At 44.6% G+C, this 18,885-nt stretch overlaps 1 pseudogene; it reads right to left on the minus strand.

The window, feature by feature from the left end:
• Nucleotides 1–943: 943 nt before the first annotated feature.
• On the minus strand, nt 944–1,273 carry LOC129688416 (60S ribosomal protein L36a-like; annotated as a pseudogene).
• Between the last annotated feature and the right edge of the window lie 17,612 nt (nt 1,274–18,885).

An 18,885-nucleotide genomic window follows, 5' to 3' on the forward strand; every position in this document is an offset into this window, starting at 1 on the left:
GTAGGGTCTGTAGTGTTTGTTTATGGCTGAATTAGCAGGTAGGAAAGGTTATCTGAGCTAAAATGTGGGAGGATGCAGAATCAAGTCATCAGCAATGTTATCAGAAATGGGTATCAGAAATAGCTAAGCCAGAGAAGCAGCTGGACTTGAGTTCAAATCTTAGTAGTGATTCTTGGCTACTCTGTGACAGTGAACGGCTCAATGGATTGTCTTGGGGATCCTGACTCTTAAATCTAGAAAATAATTCCAGCCTCCCGTGGGAAGCTTGCACAGTCCCATTCTGAGCATTGATTAGGCAGCAGCGCAAATAATGGCAAAGTTTTCCTTTTAGCCCCTATTGTGGGGATTCCAACATTGGCTCTGGAGGGAGGGCTGAGCTCTTTCTGGGAGATTGGGGACAGGTGAGGCTCCAGGATCTCCTGGGGCTGCCTGCTGCTGTATGTTTCTGTAGCCATGTGGCACTTGGAAGGTGATACAATCGCCTGTGTGCTGACTGACAACTGTAACTGACAACCTGTCCTTTGTCTAAGCCGTTCCTCATGCTACAGGTTGTTCCAGACCACAGTGGAAGTCCTGTGGGAGAGAAACAATCCTCATTGCCTGTAGACTAGATGAGAGGAAGGACAGAAGGAAACTGAAATGTTGCCAATGGAATCTTTAAGGGAAAGTTGTCCACAAGGAAGTAGAGATCAATTAGCAGAGGTATCTGAGAGGAAAAATGTCCCCCTTTCCTTCACTTCCTTATGAATTAGGAAAGCTCCTGGCTAAAGGCCTTTCTGGATCCAACATGCGGAGATCAAGAAAGATGCTACATATGGTAGCTGACTTTTTTTTTTCCCCAAGCACAATCTTTGGTTTATTCCCTCCCAAAAGACCAACTGCAATCAAATGAGGTGAACAAAAGCTCATGATTTCATTTTATTGTCTTCATAACAAAATCACCTTAGAACTGGATCACTTGCCCCTTTCTCTTTTTATTGCCCCCCCCCCCCCCAGTTCAAAATCCTTAATAGCATCTCTTAATAGCCAGCATTCTCTTAGATCTGCAGTTGGGCTCAACACAGTCTAGTCTCAGGGCAATCTTTGTAGCTTTAACCTATTTGCAGAAAATAGGCTTAGTCTGCCCACCACAGCCTCTCTGTTTCCTGTCATAATGCTGCTTCTCCGAGGCATACAAATAATCCTTGCCCTTCTTGTACTGTGCCACTTTGTGGAGCTGGTGCTTGGCACATTTCGTGCAGAATGTCTGGTGGATCTTAGGAACGTTCACCATGTTCGCAAGAGCAACACTGGCTCAAAAAGAAAGAGGAAAGGCTGGTAGGTGACTTTTAAAGACTGGATGAAATGATTCCTGCTGGTAACATTTCATAGGCTCCAAGTTCATCTGACAGTGTCACTCTTTCAGTTTATACCTCTCGAGGCTGTCTTTTGCCCAAGACATCACATTCTTCCTTCCTTCCAGTCATTACATAGAATTGGAAGCCTCTAGAGCAGTGGTTCTCAACCTTCCTAATGCTGGGACTCTTTTAATACAACTCCTCATGTTGTATCGACCCCAACCATAAAATCACTTTATCGCTACTTCATATCTGTAGTTTTGCTACTGTTATGAACCATAAGATAAATATCTGATATGCAGGATATCTGGTATGTGATCCACAAAGGGGTTTCTTCCCACAGGTTGAGAACCATTGCTCTAGAGCCCGCTTCTGTTTCCAGGTCAGGTACCCTCGATGGTACATATGTGGGAGCCCCTCAGCTTGGGTCTGTCCTACAATTTTGTGCTGAAAAGTGTCAAGGTTTACCTTGCCTGGTCTCCTGAGATATGAAGACCTCTCACATCAAAGAGACAAGATGAGGGATGCATTTGGAGTTCTTGCAATGTACATGGGGAAGATTGATGACGTCACTGTCACCCAACAGGAAGAGAGACAAGAGGCAGTACTGTGCTTTGATGTGAAATATTCTCAGAGGCTCATATGTTTGAAGACTTGGTCCCAGTTGGTGACCCACTTGGAATGGTTGTGAAACCTTTAGGAGGAAGAGCCATGCTGGAGGAAGTAGGAGCTTGGCCCCACTTCCTGCTTACTCTCTGCTTCCTGAGAACAGATACAATGTGGCTGGTCAGCCTCCTGTTCCTGCCAACATACTTTCTCTTCCTTCTGGTGTGTCCTCCCTGCCATGATGTACTGTATACCTTTAAAATAAATTCTTTCTCTCTTACATTGTTTCTGTCAGCATATTCTGTTGCACTAATGAGAAAATAATTAGTACAAGGAGTAGAGGGAAAGAAAAAAGATAGAGCAGGGAAAAAAACAACCTGATTATTTCACTTGTCTGGATTCTAGCCTCACAACTGCAAAATGTGTGTGTAAACTTCATAGTGAGAATAAAAAGAATTGCAAAAGCATTGTGTCTTCTTATATTAATTGTCATTTCTATTGCTGTGGTCAAAATACACAATAAGATAACTAACAGGTAGAGATTTGGGTTTTGGTTCAGTTTCAGAGAGTTTGATCCATCATTCAGCTCTGCAGTTTTGGGGCCCATGGCAAAAATGAATCCTGGTGGTGGGAGCTTATGGCAGAGGACTTCCTCATCTTGTTTGAGAGGAGAGGAGTAGTTATAACCTTCCAAGGCACACCCCCAAGGACCTGCTTTGTCCCAACCCCTACCTTTTAAGCTTTCCAATATCTTTCCAAATTAGATCACCAGCTAAAGACCAAGTATTTAGTATTTGTGCTTGTGGGAGGACAGTTCATATTCAAACCATAACTCCCCTGACAATGGTCTCAGTGGCAACATCAACCATGACAAATAAATCACCTTATGTACATACAGGGAATAATGTATTTCAGGGATTGTAGAGATAATTAGAGTGTCACATACCTAGCAGCTTGACTGCCCCAAGAAGGTATTCAATAGGTAGTAATTATTGTAATTGGAACTATTACAACCAGTGTGTTGAAGGCATGTCTCTGGAAGTCTTCCATCCTTTTTTCCTTTTTTTTTTTTTTGTTTGTTTGTTTGTTTTGTTTTTTGAGATAGAGTCTTGTATAACCCAGGCTGACTTTGAATTCTTTTTGTTTGTTTGTTTGTTTGTTTGTTTGAGATAGGGTTTCTCTTTATAACAGCCCTGGCTGTCCTGGAACTCTCTTTGTAGACCAGACTGGCCTTGAACTCAGAGATCTGCCTGCCTCTGCCTCCTGTGCTGGGATTACAGATATGTCACTCTCAGCTTCTGCCTTCTTTTCTGTAGATTTGACGGAATTAAACCTATGACCTCAAGTATGTTAGGCAAATACTTTATCCCTAAACTATGGTCCCAGCCTTCTTTTTATCTTTTATTTTGACACAAGATCTCACAGTCTCTCCTGGAGGTGATATTATAGGTCTTTGCCAGAGCCTGGCTGTGTAGATTTTTTTGGGTATGAGGTCTTCTGCTTTAAGCACCAGGAATAGAAAATCAAGGACCATCTTTCCCCTTGCAGAATATATGCAGGGTGAAAACTGCAGGAAGTAGACATGGTCGCCATCCCAGTTATCCCTTCTCCAGTAGCAAGGGAACCCACTTCTGACTTCTTCCACAGATGGGCATCTACCAATCTGGGCAGATACCACCACAGGCCCAGTGGTAAAAAACAACACTAAGTTCCTCGTGACCATCTGAGCCATTTCTAAGTTGCTGTTTAATCACACATATGTTTCAGTTCTGCCCTTTTACTGCTTGGCTTTTGCCATCAACATTGGAACAATTTGTGCAAATTAACCAGAATATTCTAAAGTTGTAATGAGCTCTACTGACGGCCTGGAAAACATTCCACATCCTAATACATAGTCATGACTCATAATATGTTCAAAATGCACCCTGTGGAACCCCTGTTCAAAATACCCAGAGATCAATTTTCAATAGACTGACAAATAGAGGACATTAAACATTACTCATAGAAACAGTGTTTATTTAATCTTTAATGCTACCTAATGTATTTTGGTCAAAGTTACCAGTTCATGGTTCAGGCTTTATTGTGTGGAAAATGGATGTGCTATTAATAAGTCAATACAAACATGAACATGGTTTCAATTGGAAATCATTAGGTTGCATTAAATGGCAAATGAAATCCATAGGAAGGATTTGTTTTATTTTGTTTGTAAGGAGCCAAAGGCGCCCTGAGAGGCATTTCTTCGCTCAGTAACGAGGAGAAATGATTGGTTTCTGCAGTGGGTGGATTACATTCTGAGTTTTGCTTCATTCTCATTAGGATGGGAGGATTGGGGGTTGGAGGGTTGGATCTGGGCAGTGCCTTTTTCCTGCACAGCTGTTTGCTGCTGTTGTCAACGAGACCTTGCTATACACCGAGGATGTTAGCTGGTGTAGCCCAGGTGGAGCTGACACAAAGCACTATGCCTGGGCTCCTGTCTAATGAGGGTGGCCCCCAGCATTCCCTTGAGTCAACAGCTCTTGCCAAAGCTCTGACCTGCATATGTACTTGCCTTGGCTCAACAGCAGTACCACACAAGAACATGAAGGCATTTATGTGATTATTAGAAGTTCTTTACTAGAAAACAGCAACAAAAGCAGGCCTGGGAGGCCCAAATAAATATCTTGTTAGAACCGAGATGCTTGAGTGCAGGCCTAGAAATTGAGGCCTCTGGGCCTTGTGTAGTAAAGGGAGTGTCTAGGCCTAGGTTAATATTCTGCTCCCTCCCTTTACCACTTTTGGACTCTAGAGATACAATTCTACCATCTCCCGTCAGCAGTACCCACCTCTTCATTCTGATAACCCCTTGAATGAGGAATGTAACTCACCGATATAACTGTATTTCTCAAAACGTACGTAGACTTGCTGTTGTATCTGGTCTTAATCTTATAACCATGCTGCCTTAGCCTCGTCAATGCTGGGATTACAAGCATGAGCTGTTTGTTGTCTTGGCTACTTCTATGCCAACTTGACATAAAGTAGAGTCATCTGAAAGGAGGGAGCCTCGATTGAAAACGCCCACGTAACTGTAATTAAAGCCAAGGGGGGGTGCATATCTGTAATCTCAGCACTCTGGAGGCCTGGTCTACAAAGTGAGTACAGGGTGGCCAAGACTATACAGAGAACCCCTGTCTCGAAAAACAAAACAAACAAACAAGAAGATGTAATTAGTAATTATACTTATATCAATCATTTAATTAGTGATTGATGGAGGTGAGCCCAGTTGATTGTGAGTGGTACCACCCCTGGGCTGGTGGTCCTGGGTTCTATAAGAAAGCAGGCTGAGCAAGCCATGGGGAACAAACCAGTAAGTAGCATCCCTCTATGACCTCTGCATCAGCTTCTGCTTCCAGGTTTCTGCCCTGTTTGAGTTCTGACTTCCTTTAGTGATGGACTACAATATGAAAGTATAAGCACAATAAATCCTTTCCTCAACTTGCTTTCTGGTCATGAAGATTCATCTCAGCAATAGAAACCCTAAGACAAATTAGTACCAGGATAAAGGGGTATTGCTGTTGACAGACCTGACCATGTTGTTTTGGGGAAAATTGTGAAAGGACTTTGGAACATTAAGCTAGAAAAGTCACTGAATTTGAAGAACAGTTCAGATGATGGAGGCCTGACTTGTGAAATTTTAGAGGAAATCAAAGACTCTACCAGCCTTCTCTTGTGAAGAATCTATGGTTTTGGTTAGCTAGGGCTGAAGAATCAGCTGTGATTAACAGGGCACCAGAAATACTAAAGTGAAGTCTTTGTTTTGTTGGGGTGCTCAATGCTGATTGGCTGGAGCTGAGAAATTAGTGGTGATTAGGAGGAGACCAGCATCACTGAGGTAAATCTTCTGGGAAGTGTTTCCTGAGAGTCAGAACACAGAAATTGTGTTGCAGAGGCAGCTAAGGCTGTAATCAGTGCTAGCTAGTACACTTGCAGTGGAAGAGTCTCCCAGGCGGTTTCAAAGGCATGAAGGGGTCATGGAGAACATTTGAGGCTTGGTACTGTGAGAGGTCAGGAAGAGGCCATTGGTAAAGATACAGCCTCAATGGCAGTTGGAGGCCCAGGACTGAAGGGGTCACACAGAGAAGTTGAGGCTTGGCACCATGAGAGCCTAAAAGAGGCTATTGGTGAAAGTGTAGCCTAGCTGCAGCAGAAGATCCCAGCATCTTGGAGATGCCAGTACCATGGATGACCACCAAGAACAGCAGCAGCTCTGGAATGGCTGGCCTGAGTCTAAAAGGTCAGCTGTGTATGCTCCAGAGGGCAGAGCTGAAGAAGTAACCCAAGGCCCTTGGAGGAGCCCAGAAGATCGTGAGTGAATCCCAGACATTGGGCATTCTGTTATTTACACTGTTGGGAGTTTTGCTTTGTTCAGATTGTGACTGTGCCCTGGTTCTCTCCTCCTGAAGTTAGAAGTGTTTAATTTGTTTCTGGTTTTGCTAGATTCCACAGTTGAGAAACTCTGAATTTTAAAAGAGTTTGAATTTTAAAAGAGATTAGCTATTTTAAAGGGACTGAAATTTTAATGTGTTTGAATTTGTAAAGACTGTGGGAATTTTGAAGTTATTTGTAATTTCAATGTGAGATCTTGGGGACAAATAGCAAAGGTAGGGTTATGGCATAATAGTGATGTGTTTGTGTGTCAAGATGACAAGGGGTCAGTTCCCCTAACTAGTCTTATGTCAACTTGATACAAGCTAGAGTTATCTGAAAGGAGGAACCTCAATTAAGAAAATGCCTATAGCAAGGCGTGGTGGTGCACACCTGTAATCCCAGCACTTGGGTAGGCAGAGGCAGGCAAATCTACAAACCAAGTCTAGGGTAGCCAAGGCTACAAAGAGAACCCCCCCCAAAAAAAAAAGAAAGAAAGAAAGAAAGAAAGAAAGAAAGAAAGAAAGAAAGAAAGAAAGAAAGAAAGAAAATGCCTACGTAAAGATCCAGCTGTTAGGTATTTTTCAATTAGTGATTGATAGGAAAGGATCCAGGCCATGGTTGGTGGGATCATCTCTGTGCTGGTTGTCCTGGGTTCTATAAAAAAGCAGGCTGAGCAAGCCATGAGTATAAGCTCATGGCAGCACCCCTTCATGGCCTCTGCATTAGCTCCTGCCTCCCAGTTCCTTTCCTGTTTGAGTTCCTGTCCTTATTTCCTGTGATATGAAAGTATAAACCGAATAAACCCTCTCCTCCCCAACTTGCTTCCAGTCATGGTGTTTTATCATAGCCATAGAAATTCTAAGACAGCTGTCACAGAGATACTAAGAACAATTATTTTGGGAACTGGGATAGAGGCAATTCAGTTCCTGATATGAGAATATCTCTCCTAACATGGACAGCAAATATCTTGTCTATTGGCATAAAGGAATCTTTCCTCCTTAACTCCCTCTGCAGACTGGCAGGCAAGCTTCAAGAAGTGTCCATAGATGCTAGCTGAAAGCCTATAGTCACTGAGGACTGTTCCTCCAGCCTGGAGAGCATCTGAAAACCAGAGGGATATGCCATGCTGGTTCCTTCTCTAATAAAGATAGAATAAACGATGGTCAACCCTAGTGAACAAGCCAGAGGGTCAGGAAGCCTCATCCTACACACTCTCCAGAGTTATCTTAGAGTATGTAACTCAACACACATAAAGATAGATCCTGTCGCCTAGTTCTCATGCAGCACTTAGTATGTTTCCGGTAAGGGTCTGAAGGCTGTAATCCCTCGAATCTACCTGTACTTACAGATGAAGAAATATGAGTATAGGCATTAAGAAGCAAGAATGTGGGTATTAAGTTACTATTTATAGGTGGCATTGAAGGTAGTTTAGGAAGGACACAGGTCTTGGTCCAAAGTTGGAGGGCTTCCTCTATGCACTGTTCTGTTTCTCATGCTGTAAACATTCAAGGGGAATGCTTTCATTCAGTGCCTGGCCATGGCCTGGCTAAATCACTTGGCCTCTTTGAGCCTTCTGTATCTCAATACCCAGCAGGATTGTATGAGAGACCAAGATAGTGTTGCTAAAGGGCTTTCTTATTGTTTAATGTGTGACAGTAAACACTTCACACAGAAGTGCTCCCAAAATAACCACAGAAGCTTACATAGCCAAGCATGACCTTGAACTTCTTGAAGACTTGTATATTGCAGTGTCTCAGGGCAGGGAGTTTCATTAGTTTCAATTAGTGAGTGATATGGGAGGACCCAGCCCACTGCGGGTGGGGCCATCCTTATGCTGGTGGTCCTGGGTCCTATAAGAAAGCAGGCTGAGCAAGCCACGGAGAGCAAGCTAGTAAGCTGCACCCCTCCATGACCTCTGCATCAGCTTCTGCCTCCAGGATCCTGTCCTGTTTGAGTTCTTGTCCTCACTTCCTTTGACGATGACGCCATTAGCTCTATTCTATTCCCTCACTGCATCGCTTCTGAGACAGTGCCTCCTGAGAGCAGCTTTGGAATCCTACAGGTCTGAATTCCCACCCAGGCCTTCCCTGCCACTGTGTGACCACTGTAGGTAGGTCACAGCTCTGCCCTCGGAGCCTTAGTTTCTGAAACTGGGAATCATGGAACATCCCAGTTTGGGGCTCTGATGCCTGGAAGGATTATATTATGGAAAGCAGTGTGCCATGACCAGAATTTGCATGCAGTAGGAACTCAGGAAATAGCATTTATATTTTCCATGTCTGAGTTATGTCATGCTGGGGGTCATGCCTTCTTATTATCTCTTGAAACCGTAGGTGTCTGACGAAACTCTTTCACACACAGCCTGGGGCTTTACCTCGTCATGTGCTCTCTTTATAGACAAAACGTCCCAGATGACACTATTCTATCACCGTGACTGAATATCTAACAGGAAGCAGCTTAGAAAGGAAGGCTTTTCTTAGGCTCATGGTTTGAGAATATAGTTCATCATGGCAGCCATGGAGGTGGGGGTGGGTGGGCGGCTCATGGTATTGGAAGTGGCTGGCAGCACTGGCAACAGATATAGGAGGCTGCTTGTTCATATCATGGCTGGCTGGGAAGGAAAGCTGCCAACCGGGCTAGGCTATAGCTCTCAAGACCTGCTCTCCCTCCACTCATTTATTTCCCTCAGTAGATGCCACCTCCCGAAGGTTCTGAAACTTCCTTGGACAGTAAAATCAGCTGGAGACCACATGTTCAAATGAGCTTATGGGGGATGTTTTTACATCCAAATCGTAATGCTAGGCTTACAACTGTTTGTCCACAGTCCCAGTTCAACCATGTCACCGTGTCATTGTCCATCTTGGTGATTGGCCCCACTTAATGCTTCTGTGGTCAATTGTTATTTATCGGACGGTGGCAAAAAAGGAGGGAGGCCATTTTCAATCATTCTGGAACCTGGGAAGAAAGCTAGGATTAAATGTTCTCTTTACCAGGGCAGCAACTAGGATGCTGAAAGAGTCTGGCATGTGATGGAAGCAAAATGACAAGCACTGCTGTCATTTGACCTCTGGGGAACCAGGCAGTCATCTAGGACTTGAAACGTGGGATACAAATGAGTGTCTGCCACTCCCTGGCTTCTGGAAAATGGCTTTCATTTTCCGAGGTGATTACAGTAAATTACACCTGGAAGAGAGAGCCCACAATGACGGCTCCAAGTGCCATGGATTAATGGAAGAGTACTTGATATGTGTGTGTCATGAAAGTGGAGGAGAGCAATTGAGTCAGGAAAGAGGGGAGCTAATAGATTAATTAGAAGCAGAAAACTAGCCCAACCCCCGTTTATTATGACAGGTTCTGAGTCTTAAGTATAGGAATCATATAGAACCATCGTTAGCATGCTCGCTTCTCCAGGTTTCTAAAGTTGAATAGATTATCCTCAAATATGCTCCATAGCATCTTACTGGTGATGGCAAATTTTCTTCACATCCTTGCAACCTACATACAGTGAGCTGGGTGAAGCTAAGGTAAGAAACGAACAGAGCAATTGCTCCTTTCCTGAAAGAGAGGACATGGCATATGCCTGGCTTCTCAGGATAAAATCAGAGAAGAGAGACTTTGTCAGAGCCTCAACAAGACGAACATTTTCAGAATTCTATTCTTCACCTTGGGAGTCCAGAATGGAGCCAGGAAACTGATAGGGGGGCTGTGTATAGTTCAGAGAAGGAAAAGTTCGATGAATAGGCTCATTTAACCCGAAGCAGGTCAGCCCAAGAGGTCATCTAATCACAGCTGTGCAGGATACGAGGGCCTTCTTTCAGGGAAGAGACAGGCTTTGTCTTTGGAGGCTGAGGAGGACCGAGCAGGGCAGGAAGGAAATGGTGTAGGTAAGCTGTCCCTGAGCGACTAGGTGGCATCTGCAGAGATGAGCAAAGGAAGTCCCTTTGCTCCTTACTCTAATCTCAGGCACTGTAGAGAGGAGCAGCACTGGGAAACAAGTTTGGTAACGTTGGACTCTAGTTGTCACCAAATATCTCTGCCAAAAGAGAGCCCTGGCCATAAGAGCAACTAGGTCCTGAAGACTTGTAAGGAAGGCAAGTGAGTGTTTTTTTCCTCAGGAGCTGGAAGCCAGAGGCAGGCCAGGCAAGAGCCCTGTCAAAGCCAGGCGCAGTGGGGTACACCTGTCATCCCAGCACTTGGGAAAGCAGAGACAGGCTGATCTCTGTGTTGAGGCCAGCCTGGTTTACAAAACGAGTCCAGGACAGCCAAGGCTACACCGAGAAACCCTGTCTCAAAAAAAAAAACAAAACAAAAAACAAAAAACAAAACAAAAAAAACAAACAAACAGACAAAAACAAACCAACCAACCAACCATGCTGACCTGGGAGTCACCACAGAAGGCACTTTAGATTTCAGAATGCAGTTCTAAGAACCACTGGCTCCTCTGCTGGCTCATGGGACTCATCTTCAGATGAGACTATTCAGTTCAAAGGGGAGGGATGAACTCTCTGGACAAAGTCTCCCTCTGTTTCACGCTCTCTGCCTCTCACCCTCCCCTTTCTCTGTGTACGTGTATTTTGTTTTGTTTTTGAGACAGGAGCCTCCAATACAGCACGGACTTGCCTCACACTTTGAGGGTGTATGCATACACATGCTCCTGGCAGCCAGAGGTCAACTTCCAGTATGTCATTCTTCTTGTGACACCTACCTTGTTTGTTGTTGCTTGGTGGGCTTATTCAGGCTTGTTTTTATTTGCGTGTTTGTGGGCACACAGGTGGCAGGCCTGAGCAGGCAAGAAAAAGGGTTTGGGTCACCTGGAACTGGAGTTGTAGATGGTTGTAAGTCATCGTATTTAGGTGCTGGGGATCAAACTCTGGTCTTTTAAAAGGGTAACAAGTGCCCTTATAACAGAAGAGCCATTTCTCTAGCCCACATCCTGTATTTTGAGTCAGTGTCTTTCCTCTGGCCTGTAGCTTGCCATTTAGTAAGGTGGGCTGTCTGTCTGTTGAGCCCCAGAGATTTGCATGTCTCTGACCCCCCAGTGCTGGGATTACATGCACACCACTAATCCTGCTGTTTTGTTTTTTTTTTACATAGGTTCTAGGGAACAGATGCAGGTCCTCACACTCAGGCTTCACACACAGTAGGCAAGCACTCAGCCAGTGAGCTACATCTCATCTCTCACCAAGTGTTTACAGAAATGAGCCTTTGGTTAAACCAAAATGACTCTTCATTACTTTTCTTGTCGTGGTGACTCAGATATCCCATACAGACAACTTCAGGAAGGACAGGTGTACTAGTTCACATATTTCAGAGCTGGGGGGCTATGTAGTAGAGCACACCTTTAACCTCAGCAGTGGAGGCTGAGGCAGGCGGATATGTGAGTCTGAGGTCTGTCTGGTCTCGAAAAACCAAAACACCAAACCAAACCAAACAACCAAACAACCAATCAAACAAAAAATTCAAACTATCATGTCAGAGTAGAGGCATAGGGATAGACGTGGATGTACTTGTGGCTGTGGCATGAAGTTGGGGCTCATTTACTTAGTGGAAGACAGGACGCAGTGGGCTCAGGCTAGACCCAGGGGTGAGCATAACCTTTAAGGCCCCACCCCCAGCAACTTTCCTCAACCAAAACCCACATTCTGAAGGCTCCATAGTTTTCAAAATAGAACCACAAGCTGGGGGACAAATATTCAAAACATGAGCCTGTGTGGGACAGCTCAGATTCGACTCCTAAGAGTTCCCTTCTCTGGGACCTGGCATACAGGTAGGGGTTGGCGCCAATTGTGAGCTGAGCTCTTAGCAGAAGGGCTCTCACAGAGTGACTTCTGCTTACACATCTACCCCGATTTCCTGTACTGTGTCCTGAAGGGGACATAGACCTGAAATTAGGCTAGACCTAAGGCTGAGGGAAATCTTCAGTTACTTTTTTTTTTCTCTATTGCAACAAAAATAAAAACAACACCTATTGATCCCTCAGGAGTATTTTGAGGATTAAGATATGAAACTTCTAGGTCAAAATCCCGATACACAGTGAGTGCTCCAAAATGACTTTTTCTCCTTTTCCCCTTCTTGGCTTTCTGTACTTTTTGTTTATTTGAAAATTGCCTTTGCATATGGAGTATATAAAGCAAACTCTTATGGGAAACACTGAAAAAAAAATTCATGACTTAGTCATGCCATGTAAGCAGGAAGCATGCCAGTAAGCAGGAAGAGTTTGGATGGTCAGAGGACTAAGCATGCACACAAAGGTCTGCTTATCAGAGAGGTGATGATGTAGCTATAGGATCCTGCTCCTATTCAGTAAAAGGAGCATAGGAGTGTCCTTTATCTGACCTCTTATGATCTGAGTTGTTACCCAGAGACAGATTGATTTGTCAAAGGTATCCTCGTGGCTGGCTCGTAACATTCCCTCTACCTACACACACACACACACACACACACACACACACACACACACACACACTCACACTCACTTGCACACACATATGCATGCATGCACATAAACACACACACACACACACACACACACGTACACTGCTTTCTATTTTCCTAAAGCATAACATCTGGCTAGGAATGGAATTGCAACAACGCAGCTCATTCTTTCTGCTTCCTCTATGGGAGTCACTGCTCTCACCTTTGAAGTGTTTGTACTACCACTTTGCCCTGTGGACTTACTCAAAAGAAAGGAATTGTAATAAGCAGATTAGTCAGGCACTCCAGGCCACACGGCCAGCCCAATTGTTGGGAGCAGATATAGGCAGAGGTTCAAAATGGCCCTCACCTTGCTGTCCCTAGGTGCCTAAGAGATCTAACCATTATAAATGACTCAGAATCAAAAAGCCAACTTCCTAGTAAAACCAGGGCACAAGAAATATGAGCTGGCTCTTTATAAGAAATGGTGATGACCAAGTTTCTAGGGGGTCACTCAGTTATGACCCTGAAGGGCTTGCCAGGGCATAGCCTATCTTCCTGGTTGAAGTTGAAAGTGAGAGATGGGAAATGGGGTGCGTTGGTAAGTTCTTAAAGCCATGCTCAGCATGAAAAAGCTTGTCTCCCTCACAACTTCACACCAAGCCTACTCACATCACGTAGGTGAGGTCCACTCTACTCCTTGAACATCATCCCTAAGTCACAACCTCAGAAAGAAGTGATATGCATGGCCAGAAGAGGTCACCTGGACTGTGTGTGGGGTGGGGTATGGGCTAAGAGGAAGTCCTGGAGGCTTCTTCCTCTCGGAGGAGGCAGCGTTTGAACAGGATCTTGAAGAATATAGTCAGCAATTATCCCTCTCCCCCTTCCTCCCTCTCTTCATGCATGCATGCCTCTAGCCTGCCTGCCACTCATTAATCTCTCCAACGGTCCTTCCAAATTCTCCTTCATCTACAGGGATAGCCACTTAACAAATAGCTATTACCATCCTGCTATGTGCCAGGGATCACACTAGGTATCTTCACACACACTTTTTGTCTAATTATAGCAATTCCATCAGGCCAGTGCTTCGAGAGATTTGGAAAGATGATGACTCCAGGCAAACGGAATTCTCCTTTCAGGTCTATCTGATCTTCCATCAAGGAAGATCTTATCTTTAAGAGCCTCCACCCTAGATCTAGCAACCTGGTTTACCTGCTGCTTTACTTCCCGATTCCATCCTTTCAAACCATTACTTGCTGGTCTATCTAAAACAGGCCCCAGGAAGCCAAAGACCTCACCAGGTTTCTCATTGACTGGGGTCCAAGATCCACCCTAAATTCAAGATCCTGTGCCAGCTGCTAGTACTGTCTTCAACTTGTTTTCTTTTCCTCTCAGTTTTTAAATTTTAGTTTTTATTTTTTAAAACCCTCACCCCTGGCTGGGTATGGTGACCCACGCCTTTGATCCTACCACTCAGGGAGGCAGAGGCAGGCAAATTGCATGAGTTCTAAGCCAGACTGCTCTATAAACTGAGTCAAGGACAGCCAAGGCTACACAGAGAAACCCTGTCTTGAGAAACCAAGAACTAAAATCAAAAAACAAACAAACCCTCACCTCTCTTTTCCTTTTATTTCCCCAACACCACCCCCGAATATTCCACCTAATATTCCTTACCTCTTTTAAACTGGACTCTAACGGGGATGGCTGGTGATTCAAGCCTGTAATCCTTTTCAGTCAGGAAGCTGAAGAACAAGGAGTACTGGCTACATTGTGAGACCCTGTCTCAAAACACAACAAACAAACCAAAACCTGAAACAACTGCCTGCACAGAGTACACCATTTAAAAACTGTCAAGCTGGATTCCCATGCTGGTGATCACTGTCCCTCCTTCTGCAACAATGCGGAAGGCAGTTTCCAGAATTTCTGAGACACAGGACTGTAGTCTGGTCCAGGCCTTGGCACACGGAACAGAAAGCTACTTCCTGCCAGCAGTGAGAAGGAGGCAGGGAGCAATTTTCAAGATGAACCTCCAGGAGTCTGCAATACCTCAGTGATGGCAACAGCCTTCACACTGAGCCACACCAGTAAGTATTTTGACCACACACCCCAAATCACACCAAATAGTTTATTATCAAGAGATATGGGCAAATGGCACCTTGTGGGGCTGGGGGTGGTGAGGGGTAGTTCCTTCCCTCTCTATTGCCAGTCCTAACCCTTCTGTTGGATTTAGCCATCTTGATGTTCCCAGACTACCTTCATTCTGTAGGTATTGACAACCACTCAAGGTTTGTCTCTGAGTCATGTTTTTGTCTTTGAACAGAAGGGGAGGCTCCTCATTCTTGTCCATGGCATCACAGATTGATGCTGTGTTGAAACACACTGTGCCCATACATGGCGGTAAACCTGCACGAGTGGATCCCTCCAGATGGGATTAGTGCTCTTGTAAGAGACAGAGAAACATGCTTCCTCTCAGCCGTCCACTCTGGGAAGCCACAAAGAGAACTCCTGCAGGCCACGGATGGAACTTTCCCAGGGGGCATCTCCCTGGCACTTCATCTCCCTGCAGCAGCTGCAGCTGGGAGAAGTAATGCTTGTTGTTGGAATCACTTAGTCTATGGTGATTTGTCACAGCAGCCCAAATGGACCAAGACAAATGGAGAAGTGAGAAAAATCGGAGCATCCCCCGCCCCCTCCCCGAGTAGGTTTTCATCCATTTTTCCACAATTCATATTTTAGTCTGTAGATTTTATAGACATAGCATCAAAATGTCTGCTTCTACAGGAAGGGATTGGAGGCCAGTGTGATAAAGAAAGGAGATGAGAAGCAGAGGGAGGTTGAGAGGTGGTATTGTTAGGACTGTGCAGCAAAATTTCACAGTGGGTTCACAAGTCACGCCACGTGGTTCCATGTGGGAGGTTGATTAAGGGAAGGGAAAAAGGGTCACAGAGACTGTCTCTGGGCAGTCTCTGGCAGTAGGAGAGAGAGAGATAGATTGGAGATGGTGTGAGTTCTTTCAAAACGTGACCCAGAGCATGTGCAGGTAGTTTCAGGTGGTCCGTAGGTGGCTTCACAGATGCCTGATATCCGGTTTGTCAGGTCCCTTGGGACTGGCCATAGAGATGTCTGCTTATGGATCTCAACAGGTGTGAGGACCAGGGACAGGGTGAATAGAGTTGCACACAAACCCAGGCTCAGATGTATGGTTCCATAGCAAGTATATTCCTCATTTTGAGTCATGATGCCTGCCTTTAATCCCAGCACTCAGCAGGCAGAGACAGGTAGATGTCTGTGAGATCAAGGCCAGACTGGTCTACAGAGAGAGTTCCAGGACAGCTAGGGGCACACAGAGAAACCTTGTCTCAAAGAGACCAAATAAGTAAGTAAGTAAGTAAGTAAGTAAGTAAGTAAGTAAGTAAGTAAGTAAATAAATAGATAAATAGATAAATAGATAAATAGATAAATAGATAAATAGACCAATCTTTAAGTCCTCTTAAAATGGCTCCTTTAAAATATCCTGCCTTGGGCTGGAGAAATGGCTCAGAGGTTAAGAGTACTGGTTGCTCTTCCAGAGGTCCCGAGTTCAGTTCCCAGCAACCACATGGTCGCTTATACCCATCTATAATGAGATCTGGTGTCCTCTTCTGGCCTACAAGAAGAACACTGTGTACATAATAAATAAATCTTAAAAAATAAAAAATCCTGCCTGGTGTGGTGTATCCCAGCACTGGTGACACAGAGGCAGATGGATCTCTATGAAGCCATCCTGATCTATAGAGTGAATCCAAGATGGCCAGTGCTCTGTTAAAGAGACAAACCCTGTCTTAAATAAACAAACAAAATAAAATATCCTGACACTGCAATATGAAGCCATATGAAGCAGAGACCTCCTGTCTTTGAATGAAAATGTGCTCAGCCCAACCAGAAAGTGCGATGGAAAAAAAATAAACCCCATGTTTTATGGGCCGGGACAGTGGCTGAGTGGTAGAGTCCTTGCTTAGCATGCATGAAACCCTGAATCTGATCCTCAGTATCCCTACAACAGTGGTTCTCAACCTTCCCAATGCTGCAGCCCTTTAATATAGTTTCTCATGTTGTGGAGACACCCAACCATAAAATTATTTTTGTTACTACTTCATAACTATAATTTTGCTTCTGTTAGGAGTCATAATGTAAATGTTTTTTGGAGATAGAGTTGGTCAAGGGGGTCATGACCCACAGGTTGAGAACCTCTGCTCTCCAGCAAACACAATAACATCCCAGGAGCTAGGTCCTCAGAATGAATAAAGCAGGGAGCTGAGCACCCCCATTCATCTACTGGTACTTTGACAGCAAATGCAACATAACCTCATACCACTCCTTTCCCTTTGAGGGACAAACAGTACCAAACTGTGAGCCAGAATAAACCCTTCCTTTCACAAGGGTGTTTTTGACAGGTATTATGTCACATCAACAAGAAGATAACAAATACAGCCAGCATCATCCCTCAGAGCTCTGCAGAAGGATGATCTTCCATAGGTCACCATGGAAACACACCTCTGTGTGAATCTGTAAAAGTCTGTCTAGAAAGGTTGACTGAGAAGGTCAGCCCATTGCCAGTGACCACAGCTGTCTCCAAAGTGAATCAAATCAACTTAGATGCCAAGGTCTGGCTCAAGAATATATGCACCCTTGAGATGTGACATGGCTCTGTAGGTAAGGGTGCTTACTGCCAAGCCTAATGATCAGAGTTCAATACCCAGGTCCAGCATGGTGGAAGGAGATGAACAGTCCCACAGGCTGTTCTTTGACCTCCACAAGTGCCCCTGGCATGTATGTGCACACGCTCACTAACAACAACAACAATAATAAAGTATTAATATAATTTAAATAACAATATTTGCATTCATATGCTACTGGGAACCTTTCTTGCATGTCTTAGCCTCGTTAATAAAAGAATTTAAGAACAGACTCAAGTAGAAGCTCAGGACAACTTTAAAAGAAAAACTCTAAAACAGGAAAGGTGTAAATATTGGCAGTTGACAGGAAGGAGACAGAAAAGAAATAGAGCCAAACTGTTCTAGTTAAGTTGGAATGGAGGTCAGCTACACAGCAGACAAGCAGCTGCATGGTGGGAGGAGAGCAAAAGAGAAAGAGTGGAAAAAAGGCCAAAGTGCCTAAGCAGTATACTTAGGCTCTCTGGTCAGCACCTGGAAGAAAAGTACAGAAGTGAAGAAAAGGGGGAAATTACACCTTTCTGAATCAGGCAGTCCCAATGGAACTTCATGGCAGGTTGAAGGGACTGAGATAGAGGGGCAGGAATGCTCGTAAGGAAATGTACGTTGTCTCACTAAAGGTCCAATTATTCTCTAGAGATCTTTCACACAGCTTCAGGTGTGGCCACCTTCCCACAGGTTGTCCTTTGGCTAGGCCAGCTGGTTTAACTCTTTATGGAACAGACAGTGGCCAGTGTCCACTCAGAGGCTAATTCCATTCTATTGACTAGAAGGCAACACCTATACCTTCATGGCCCTTCAATATTTTTTCCATTCCCTTCTTTCTTTTGCTTTTCGAGACAGTGTTTCTCTGTGTCTCTGTGTGGCTCTGGCTGTCCTAGAACTCATTCTGTAGACCAGCTGGCCTCAGACTCAGAGATCCACCTGCCTCTGCCTCCTGAGTGCTGGGACTAAAGGCGTGCACTCTCACATCTGGCTCCTCCAATGTTACTTTAGCATGTGGGTAGGAACACTCCAGCCAAGGTACTGTGGTCTTCTAGCAGCTTGCACAAGCCTGTGGTGCAAAAGGCAGGCAGGAGCTGGGTTCTGTGTGCCTACAGGAGGGGAGGATCCTAACATGCTATATTGTGTTGGTCACAGTCTCCAGGAACGAAATCAAGACCTTTGTAGAACTATGTTGCCAACTCCCTATGTACTGATTTTGAATAGTGCAATTTCAGATCCTTTTCTTTCTCCTAATAAGGTACTCATACCATGGCTATCCTGAAAGGGCCTCTTCTTAGGCCACTGGTGGCAGGACACATAGTAGGCACTCAATAAATATTTTTGGCGCACATGAATGGGTGGTAATCTAGCACTAATCCTCTCTCTTGAGCTCCCCACCCCCAGGAAGAAATAAAAGATGTCCATTT

Source organism: Psammomys obesus, unplaced genomic scaffold (assembly GCF_907164565.1).
Source record: "Psammomys obesus unplaced genomic scaffold, mPsaObe1.curated_primary_1811, whole genome shotgun sequence".
NCBI classification, from domain to species: Eukaryota; Metazoa; Chordata; class Mammalia; order Rodentia; family Muridae; genus Psammomys; species Psammomys obesus.